Here is an 11,565-nt window from a genome sequence, read left to right as displayed (position 1 = left end):
AGGAGCCCCGAGGATTTGGCAACAAGAGGTCACGAGAGCCCACAGAGGGCGCAGTGACTGTAACGCTGCTGTGGGATCCAGATGGCATCTGGGAGGGAAGGAGCGGGTAGTGAGAGCCTGGAGGCGGCGGCTCACGCTCTTTGAAGAGCCCTGGCAGCTATGGGGAGAAGAAAAGAAGGACCAGAGTAGGGTGGTAGGAGGTGGGACTGGAGGAAGATGGAGTTTCTGGAAGCGGTGAGATGAGAACAGATTTGTAGGCAGAAGAGAAAGAAGCAGTGAGGTGGAAAGGAAGGGGACAGAGGGCTTTCGGGGGAGCAGAGCAAAATCCCAGAGGAGGGGAAAACCAAGAGAGCATGTATTTTGAAAAAGCCTGCCAATCAAAGCAGCACATAGTGATAACAATAAGTCCTTATATTTGAAAAGCAGTGATGGGGCACCTGGGTGTCTCGGTCAGCTGAGCATCCGACTTCAGTCAGGTCATGATCTTATGTTCATGGGTTGGAACCCCGTGTTGTGTCGGGCTCTGTGCTGACCACTCAGAGCCTGAAGATTGCATCTGATTCTGTGTGTGTCTCTCTCTTTCTGGCCCTCCCCTGCTCATGTTCTGTCTCTGCCTTTCAAAAAAAAAAGTGTTGAAAAGCAGTGAAATGCAATCTACAGAGCATTTTTATGTGCTTTCTCTATTTGATCCTTGTGAGAGGCATGTTATTATCTCTACTAAAACATAAGGAGGTCAAGTGATTGACCCAAGATCACACATCTAAGAAACAGAAGAACTCAGGATCAAAAAGTCCCTTGTGAGACACTTACTGACCAAACGCCTGCTGGCCAGCACTGTTTCAGGTGCTGAAGATCCCAAAGAGAACAGAAATGGCCCCTGCACTCTAGGAGCTCACAACCCAGGAGACTGACCTCCACACTACTGACTCACCTGCTTCAGGACCTAACTGTGCTCGGACCGAGGAAGGGAGAGGGTTAGGATCCAAGGGAGGCTTTCCCGAAGTGGTGATGTTGCACTGAGTCTCAAAGGATAAACAAGAATGAGCTGGCTGACAAGGGGAAAGGAATTTCCAGCAAAGGAGACTGGTGCAAGAGCCTGGAGCCTTTGGAAGCTAAGAGTAGTTCACTCTGCTGGAACAGGGGGTACGTGTGGCAAGGCCCAAGAGAGGCATGTGCCAAGCCGGAGTGGGGGAGCATGCATACTTTCCTTGAGGACCTCTAATCAATCAGGTCCTCGAGGTGAGAGCACCAGCAAAGGGCTTTAAGCAAAGGAAAGATACCAGATCTGCATGCTGGAATCCTCACCTGGAGGACCCCTGGAGGCAGCATGGAGGATGGGTTAGAGCAAGGCATTATGGGAAGCAGGGAGGCCAGTTAGGATGCAAATGCAGTGGCCTAGGCAAGAAGAGATGAAGCCAGCCCGGATGGGGCAGCGGCATTTGTAATGGAACGAGAGAACGAATACTCGAATGTATGAAAAAACTGGCCAGCCACAGAGGAAGAAGAAGAGGAAGAAATAAAGAAATGGAAGGGTCTAAGAGGACTCCCAGCTTCTGGCTTCTGGAAGCAGAACAGGAAGAGAAGCAGATATTGGTAGAGGTGGGATGTTAGGTAGAAAAATGAGCTCAGGACATACTGGGTTGAGAAGCCCATGGAGATCCAGGTGGAGGCGCTCAGTGGGTAGTTAGATACCGGATGTAACTACCTGCAGCTGTATCTTTGTGAGTCACAACATAAGGCAGTGGTTGGAGCCTCAGATGAGGGTATTTGGCTGGGGAAGGGAAAATGGTCTCTCGCACAGCCTTACGGAGCACTGGAATTTAAGGAGTCGGTGAAAGAGAAGGGGCTCCTGAGAAGGAGGTCAGGAAGAGAGGCCAGAGAGGTAGGAGAGAAAAAAAGGAGAAAAGGATGTTCCAGAAGACACTGAGATGCAGTGGGTCACCTGGGAAGATGCTACTGAAAACAAGAGTGCCGTCTTCCTTCCCTTTCAGGAGGAGAGGGCTTCCTCCAGGCTGGCCGGAGAAGATTTTAGAAAATAGAAGGAAGGTGAGAAAAAGCAAAGAGCTTCCAAGCTGAGAACTGGAAGGAGAGAGAGAGAGGGTTAAGTCCATCTCGTCTCCTCTTTGCCGTGTTTCCTTGACTCCAGCTGCAATAATCAGTGCATTCATAGAAAACAACGCATGTTATTTAATGAAATGAGGAGAATCAGATGTTTGAAATGTTTCAAGGATGTGCTTCAAAACCAGACACGTTAACAATGGAGACCATCCAATGTGATCATGCTGTCCTTAAAAATTTTCTTTTGATAAACATCAAACTGTTCTGTTTACCAGAAATGTTAACAAAGAAAATAAACAATACGGCTATTTAGGAGTACTTCAAAATTGAAGTTTAAACCATAAAAGAAGACAAGAGGCAAAAAAAAAACCCCAAAAACCCGAAACTTCATGAATATTGCAGACTTCAGCTGTCCTTGAAATCTTTTCCTCTGCCTAGCATTACATAATCCTCATCAGCCCAAGCTATCAGGCTCACATGCTAAAATTTGGTGAGTATGTGTCAGACTTAAAGGACAGGGTATTGAGAGAGAAGAATGACAAAGAGAAGGGAAAAGGTTTGACGCATAAAAGCCTAAGGATTTTCTAGAGAAACTTTAAGAATATTATTGAAAAATAGGTGATGCAGTCTTGAACGCAGGCATCCTGTCCTCCTTAAACAATTAAAAGTTCTAGATAAAATACTAAAAATATCTTCTAAATCCACGTATAAAAGTAAGAAATATTCAGCGCACACCACGTGATGATAGGAGCCCCGAGGGATCCCTGGAGGAATTGCCAAACCAGTTAACTCTCTGTCTCCAACACCTTAAGGAGCTCCAGGGTCAGAAGACAGAACCTCAGGTCTGCCTGAAGGGGAGATTCTGATTGGATATCCTCTCCTACGGGTGAGGCCATATAGATAGACTATCCCTTCGCTGTTAGACTAAGCAAGATATATAGATGGTCCTCAACCTGCAGTCATTCGACTGCTACTCTTTCGACTTCATGATGGCGCAAAAGTGATACACATTCCATAAAAACCATACCTCAAATTTTGAGTTTTGGTCTTTTCCCCGGCCAGCAATATGCGGTCAGGTACTTTCCCATGATGCTGGACAGGGCAATCCTGCAGGTAAACAACCGATACAACCATTCTGCACCCAGACAACCATTCTGTTTCACACTTTCAGTACAATATTCAGTAAATTACATGAGCTATTCAACACTTTGTTATATAATACGGGCTTGGTGTTCTGCCCAGTTGCAGACTGATGTAAGTGTTCTGAGTACATTTAAGGTAGGCGAGGCTAAGCTATGATGTTCCATAGGTTAGATGTATTAAATGCATTTCTGCCTTAACGATATTTTCAGTTTACCTTGGCTTTTTCAAAGGTAACCCCACTGTAAATCAAGGAAGATCTGTAAATCTAATCCTTCCACTTGGAGGGTCTGCAACCAAAATGGGCTGTCTTGGTTCTTGGTACCACATGAAAGTGAAACTAATTCCTAAGAATGTGTACCCAGAGCTAGCTTGCACACATCTCTATTAGTGGTTTGGTCTGAAAAGCCTTCAGCAGAGAATTTAATGTAAAGTGGTCCTAAGTGCTTGTAGTGCTGGAAGAAGCAAGGGCAAATTCTCTCTAGTTGAACCCATCTTTATCTCAGGGTTCCCCAAAATTCCCACAGATGAAATTTTTTTTAAATGTTTATTCATTTTTGAAAGAGACAGAGACAGAGCACGAGTCGGAAGGGAGGGGGGCACAGAGAGCAGGAGACACAGAGCCCAACGCAGGGCTCGAACCAGTGAGATCATGACCTGAGCTGAAGTCAGACGCTTAACCAACTGAACCATCCAGGCGCCCCTCCCACAGATAAAGTTTTAAGAAAAGTAAGATCATAGTCAAAAATCATAAAACCCAAGGAAACTAGGCACCATGAACAAGAGAAACTGAAACACAGACAGCAGAACCAGATTTACAGACTACAGATAGAAATTATCAGAAACATGACAGAAAATAACTATTTTAGAGCTTTTAAGAAATAAAAAAGGGGTTAATATGAATAAATATTGAGACTACAAAAATGATCCAGCAGTTTGTAAAAAGTAAATAAAATTCTGGAGATGAAAAATGTAATAATTAAAATGTAAAACTCAGTGGACAGATTTAATAGCAGACGGACCATGAAGAAAGAATTTGTGAGCTAGAAGACATCTGAGGAAATGATCTGTCTGAGCACAGTGGGACAAAGAGATGGGAAACAAAAGCATACTCAGATTTAAGAATCCCAATGAATTCCTCCTAGAAATAAAAGGGAATTTGCATTCCAACATACCATAATAAAATTGCAGAACACCAAAGACAGAATCTAGATCATAAAAGCAGAAAGAAAAGTCAACACCAAAGCTGCAGTAGGTAAAGGAATTCACTGTGCTAGAGGAAATTACAACCAACCTAGAATTCTATACCTACTGAAAATTTATAAAGAACAAAAATGAAGGGCTCCTGGCTGGCTGAGTAGGTAGAGCGTGGTAAGTTTGATTTCAGATTATGAGTTCAAGCCCCACGTTGGGTATATGGCCTACTTTATTTTTTTCCAAGTTTTTATTTAAATTCCAGTTAGTCGATTACAGTATAATATTAGTCTCAGGTGTAGAACTTAGTGATTCTAGCATACATAAAAAAAAAAAAGAACACAGGTGAAAAGAAGGAAGTGCACAGAAATAAAAACTAAATGCGTTTGCTACCAAAGATCAACACTAAAGGAAATTTCAAAGTATATATTTCAAGTAGAAGAAATCTTAGATGGAAGAAATGAGATAAAGGAAGGAGTGAAGAGAGATAAAAGTGGTAAAATAATTTATCAAATATCAATTATCTATTTTACTGGTCTACTACTGACTATATAAAACTATAATAATGTCCTATAGCATTGAAAAACTCACAAGAGGCTATCTGCTGTCATCTGGCCCCCAGGGATGCAATATAGGTCCAGACATGGTTCTGTACTATCTCACGGCCATGGATTTCAACAAGGAGCCCAAGGTAACCAAGAACATGAGCAGGCCAAGACACCTTCTGTAGCCTTAGGTTCCTCATCAAGCACACCGCATTTTTGTGGAATATAATCCAAGAGGTATGAAATTGTGCTCTAATTCATACATGAACTGCACACCATGGAGCTGCTCAAGGTCTCCAAGGCCAAGTAGGCCCTCAAGCTCAACGAGAAAACAGTGGAGATGGGGTTCCTGGGTGGGTCAGTTGGTTACACGTCTGACTTCAGCTCAGGTCATGACTTTACAGTTGGGTTCGAGTCCCACATCAGGTTCTGTGCTGACAGCTCAGAGCCTGGAGGCTGCTTAGAATTCTCGCCTCTCTCTCTGCCCCTCCCACACTCACACTTTGTCTCTCTCTCTCTCTCTCAAAAATAAACAAATGTTTATTTTTTTAAATGTTTAAGTTTTTAAAATGTTTATTTTTAAAAAAAAAGAAAACATTAGAGAAATATGCCTGTGGTAAGAAGAAAGGAGAACGGAGCAGTGTCCAGGCCACCATGAAGAAAGCAGCTGCCAAGTGGCCTGAGCCCCCTGCCCCTTCTGTGCATAAGAAAAGCTTTACAGAAAAAATTAAAAAACTAGCAAGAAAGAACTAAAAACACACAACCCAGGGCCGCATGGATGGCTCAGTTAGTTAAATGCCTGACTTCGGCTCAAGTCATGATCTCAAGGTTCCTCAGTTTGAGCCCCGCGATGGGCTCTGTGCTGACAGCTCCGAGCCTGAAGCCTGTTTCAGATTCATGTCCCCCTCTCTCTCTGCCCTTCTCCAGCTCGTACTCTGTCTCTTTCTCAAGATTAAATAAATATATAAATTTATTTATTTATATATAAATAATAAATAACAAAACACACAACCCAGTAATATATAAGTCAGAAGATGGATGATTGGAATTACAGTCTTTTAAGGTCCTTACAATGTTAGGAAGAAGGCAAAAAAATAATGATTTACTTTGCACTTTGATGAGTTAAATATACAAAATAAATTTTTAGATCAACTTCTGAGAATCTAGGAATAGAATATTTAGCTTCCACAGTAATAGAGGGGGGAAATTGAATTGATAAAAAATTAGAAAAGGAAAAATACACATAAAAAAGGAGAACCAGGGGTGACTGGATGGCTTAGTTGGTTGAGTGGATTTTAACTCAAGTCATGATCCCAAGGTCGTGAAATCATCCCTTGCTTTGGGCTCCGAGCTGAGCATGGAGCCTGCTTAAGATTCTCTCTCTCTCTCTCTCTCTCTCTCTCTCTCTCTCTCTCTCTCCTGCTCTCAAAAGCTTTCTCTCTCAAAAAATAAAAAAGTGTTGTGGGGGGAGACCCAATACAGTCGACTCTTGAATAACACGAGGCTTAGGGGCACTGACCCTTCTTCCACATAGTCAAAAATCCACATATAATTTCTAACCCCTCCCAAAAAACTCAACTACTAATAGCCTACTGTTGACCTGGAAACTATACCAATAACATAAATGTCCATTAACACATATTTTGTATTATGTACTGTATTCTTATAATAAAGTAAACTAGAGAAAACAAAAGAATATTAAGAAAGTAATAAGGAAGAGAAAACATTTATAGGACTCTACGGTAAAAGGAAACACCTATAAGTGGAATCGCACAGTTCAAATCCATGTTATTCAAGGGTTAACTGTAGACAACAGTTTAAAAAAGAAAAATAGGGGTGTCTGGCTGGTTCAGTCAGAAAAAAGAGCATGCACCTCTTGCTCTTGGGGTTGTAAGTGTGAGCCCTACATTGGGTGTAGAGATTAAATAAATAAATAAATAAATGAACAAACAAGCAAACAAACTCTTAAAAAGGATAAAATAAAGAAGAATTAAAAATAATATATCAGCAATTGCAATGTGTAATGCAAGAAATGCTGTAGTTAAGAGATTGTCAGAGGAGAGGAAAAACCCAACTCTACGCAGTTTATTACAAAACCCACCTAGAACATAAAGATACAGAAGGATTGAAATCAAAAGAATGGGAAAGGCACACTAAGCAAATGGCAGGTAAAAGAAAGCTGATATAACTCTGAAGGTATCAGACCAGATGTACTTGAAGGCAAAAATATATATATTATTTGGTAAGAAGAGATCACGATATGTATAATCATAAAAATATATATATATTGTAGGGCGGCTGGGTGGCTCAGTTGGTTGAGTGACCGGCTCAGTTCATGATCTCACAGTTCATGATGCAGAGCTCCGCGTTGGGCTCCGTGCTGACAGCTCAGCACCTAGAACCTGCTTCACGTTCTGTGTCTCCCTTTGTCTCTGCCCCTTCCCCATTTATGCTGTCTGTCTCTCTCGCAAAAATAAATATAAAAAATAAACATTTTAAATATATATATACATGTATATAGCAAAAACCGACCGACTCAAAGTGGAGACTGAAAATCTATCATAATGATGGGAGATATTAGTACCGCCCTCCAGTAATCAATAAACTCACCAGGCAAAAAAGAAAAAAATCAGTAAGGGTTTATGAAATTTGAATAGCATAATCACCTAGATTAATTTAATGGACATGTATACAACAAAGTCAAAGTAACATTCCAAAATCACACAAGGACAATATGGGGAAAGAATATTATATACCAAGTTCACTCATGAATTATAGATGCAAATATCATAAGTAAACTATTGACAAACTAAATTCAGCAATGTCTAAAAAGATATAATAGATAATTACCAAGTTGGATGTTCTCCAAGAATGCCTAATAGATTTATTATTAATAAATCAATTAACTATTTATTTGTTTTTCCAGGTGTGATAATATATTGTGCTTTTGTAGGAAAAAGTTCTTATACTTAGGATCTACATGCTGACGTATTTTATGAGTGGTGTGTAAACATATCTGCAGGTTAAGTTCAAATGGTTAAGAAAATATATACATAGTATACATGGATGTCTATATGTAGAGCTACATAAGCTGCATAGATAAAGGAAAACGAACAAAATGTTAACAATGTTTGTACCTAAGTCATGTGTGTTCATTGTGCTATTCTTTCAGCTTTTACGTACATTGGAAATTTTTCATAATGAAAAAGTAAAACAAGTGATGAAATTTACCACATTAACTGAGCAAGGGAAAAGTCCTTGACAAAACTGAATATCCATTCATGATTTAAAAAAAGAAAAACTATTAGTGAACATAATGGTGGTATAGTCCTTGAGGCTGAAAACAAGACAAAAATGGCTGACATTCTATACTGCACTGGAGACCACAGAGCAAGTATAAAAATCGGAATGAAAGAAACAAAATTGTCTTAGATAATAGGATTATATACTCGAAAGTCTCAAAGAATCTACAGAGATGTTACAAGAATTAATAAGAAAATTTAGCAAGTGTGTTAGATACTAAAATCAAAAAGTGAAAAGCAAGGACATTTCTATAACCATTTACTAATAGAAACTATACTTTTAAGGGAGATATTACTTATAATAAAATAAATAATATGAAAAGCCTAGGAATAAATCTAACAAAAGATGTGCCAGACCTCTATGGAGGGACATTATAAAACTTTATTAAGAGGTATTAAAGAATACTAAAATAAATAAAGGGCTATACTATGTTCATAGACTGCAAGACTCTAGTTAATAAAAATATCATTTCCTCAAGTTGATCTATGAATTCAATGCCATCCCATTTAACAGATTAATTATTGGGGGGCCTGGGTGGCTCAGTCGGTTAGTCATCCACTTCGGCTCAGGTCATGATCTTGCGGTTCATGGGTTCGAGCCCTGCGTCAGGCTCTGTGCTGACAGCTAGGTCATAGCCTGGAGTCTGCTTCGGATTCTGTATCTCCCTCTCCCTCTGACCCTTCCCTGCTTGCATTGTCTTTCTCTGTCTCTCAGAAATAAATAAAAAACATTAAAAAAACAGATTAATCATTAAGTCTTTAAAAGGAGGGGAGCGTAGGTAGCTCTGTCGGTTAAGCATCCGATTCATGACTTCAGCTCAGGTTATGATTTTATGGTTGTGAGATGGAACCCCACATTGAGCCTGCTTAAGATCCTCTCTCTCTCTCTGCCCTCACACATACACTCTCTCTCTCTCTCTCATATATACATATGTACATACATAAATACATAAATGGAAAGAAATTCTGACACATACTACAATGTGAACCTTGAAAACTTTATGCTAAATTGAGTAAGTCACTCACAAAAGGACAGATATTGTATGATTCCACTTACATGAGGAACCTACAGTAGTCAAATTCACAGAGAAAGAAAGTAGAATGGTCGTTTCCAGGAGGGGAGAGGGGACTGGGGAATGAATTTGTGTTTAATGGGTGCAGAGTTTCGTCTGGGAAGATGGAAAAGTTCTGCGGATGGATGATGCTAAATGATGATGGTGGCACAACAGTGTGAATGGACTTAGTGCAACTGAAATGTACACTCACAAACAGTTAAAATGGTAAATGTTATGTATATTTTACCCCAATTAAAAATGGTTAATACAAAATTCCAGATAATATTCATCTCTGGGATGAAAGTAGGAGATGCAATTAGAGAGGTAGACACATGAGATTTTTGGGACATGATAATGTGCTTCTTTGGCCTGGTACTAGATTCACAAGTATTCATTTAATTGTTGTTGTTGTTTTTAATTTTTTTAATGGTTTTTTTTTTTTTTCGAGAGAGAGAGACAGTGAGAGCTGGGGAGGAGCAGAGAGAGAGGGAGTTACAGAATCTGAAGCAGGCTCCAGGCTCTGAGCTGTCAGCACAGAGCCCGACGTGGGGCTCGAACTCAAGAACAGTGAGATAGTGACCTGAGTGGAAGTCAGATGCTTAACTGCCTGAACCACCCAGGCGCCCCTTATTGTTGTTTTTAACGTAAACATACATTTCCATACATGATTTTGTATGCCTGCCATATTTTTCTTAAAATTTTAAGCACGTATAAACACATGTGGTAAAACAATAATTAAGGCAAAGGGAATTATAGACACAAATGCAGAATAATGGTTACTTCTTGGGGGAGAGGGAAGGAAGGGGCTCTAGAAGGGGACCCCAGGGAACTTCGGAGGTGATGCTGACTTTTGTTTTCTGCAACTGAGTGGTGGGATACACGTGGGAGTCCCTTACATCATGATTATTTACTCCTTACATATATTTTACAAATAGTCATTTTAATTTATTCAATACTTAATAAATGTAATTTTTAAATTTTTAAAATTTGTTAACATTTATTTAGTTTTGAGAGACAGAGTGAGACAGAGCATGAGCGAGGGAGGTGCAGAGGGAGAAGGAGACACAGAATCCGAAGCAGGCTCCAGAGTCTGAGCTAGCTGTCAGCACAGAGTCTGACACGGGGATTGAACCCATGAACCATAAGATTATGACATGAGACGAAGTCAGACGCTCAACCAACTGAGCCACCCAGGCACCCCAGTAAATGTAATTTTTAAAGAAAACCTTAATATATGTGTATATCTTTAAACTTTTGGCTTTATTTGTAAATCTGACACGTGTCGAACACTGAGGCCAGCTGCTTGATCAGACTACCCGTCTAGGCTACTTCTTTGCTAATACCTTTGTGGCACCATGGGATGGCCACAGTGGTCTGAAAAAGTGCTTGTGATGTGATAAACAGACAACTTCAGTACATAATACACTATTGCTCTCCTGTATGCTGGTGGTTAAAAAGAGAATGCGCCCTCCTTTGGGGAATATTAAAGTCTCGCTGCAGCGTATAAACTGGGCCACCATGTCCCTTGGCTGCATTCAGCCCATTAGCTTCCTTTGCCTTCTCCTCAACATCAACAGAGAAACAATACATAAAATACAACCAATGTATAAGATCCTGTCATATTCGACAAAGGAAACATTTTTCTAGGGTGAAGTACCAACGACCTCTATTACATCAGAAAGTGAGGAGGGCTTATCATGGGTCGGAGGGCAGGGGGCAGAAGGCCAGTTTGGCTGAGCTCTAACAGTCACAAAAGACCTCAAACTTAGATCTTTGACCTTGTCTGTAATGACTGCAATACAGTCACAAAGAAACACGCACACACACATACACACACAAACTGAGGGTTGATGGAGTAAGGTGGGCAGAAGATGGGCTAGATGGGTGATGGAGACCAGAGAGGGCACTTGTGATGAGCACTGGGTGTTGTACGTAAGTGATGAATCACTAAATTCTACGCCTGAAAACAATATTGCACTGTATGCTAACTAACTAGAATTTAAATTTAAAAATTGCAAAAAGACACACAAAAAAGATGAAACCATTCGTTATGCAGGTTTAAGGGTATGTCTCAATAGCAGACCACATACATGGCTCAGTACCACACCGCACTTCCCTGAGAGCTAACAGCCGTGGTAAGTCCTATTGTTATCTTGTGGCCAGAAGTTATGCTGCACTGTAGTTTTTGTTTGGAATTCTAATTTATTAAATATAAGTATTTAAAAATTTAGCATAGATTTTATAACACTGCTTTGGCATTTCTTCGTTCTG

This window comes from Suricata suricatta, chromosome 17 (genome assembly GCF_006229205.1).
Source record: "Suricata suricatta isolate VVHF042 chromosome 17, meerkat_22Aug2017_6uvM2_HiC, whole genome shotgun sequence".
NCBI lineage: Eukaryota > Metazoa > Chordata > Mammalia > Carnivora > Herpestidae > Suricata > Suricata suricatta.
The sequence above is the reverse complement of the archived record's forward strand: the minus strand, read 5'-3'. Positions refer to the sequence as shown.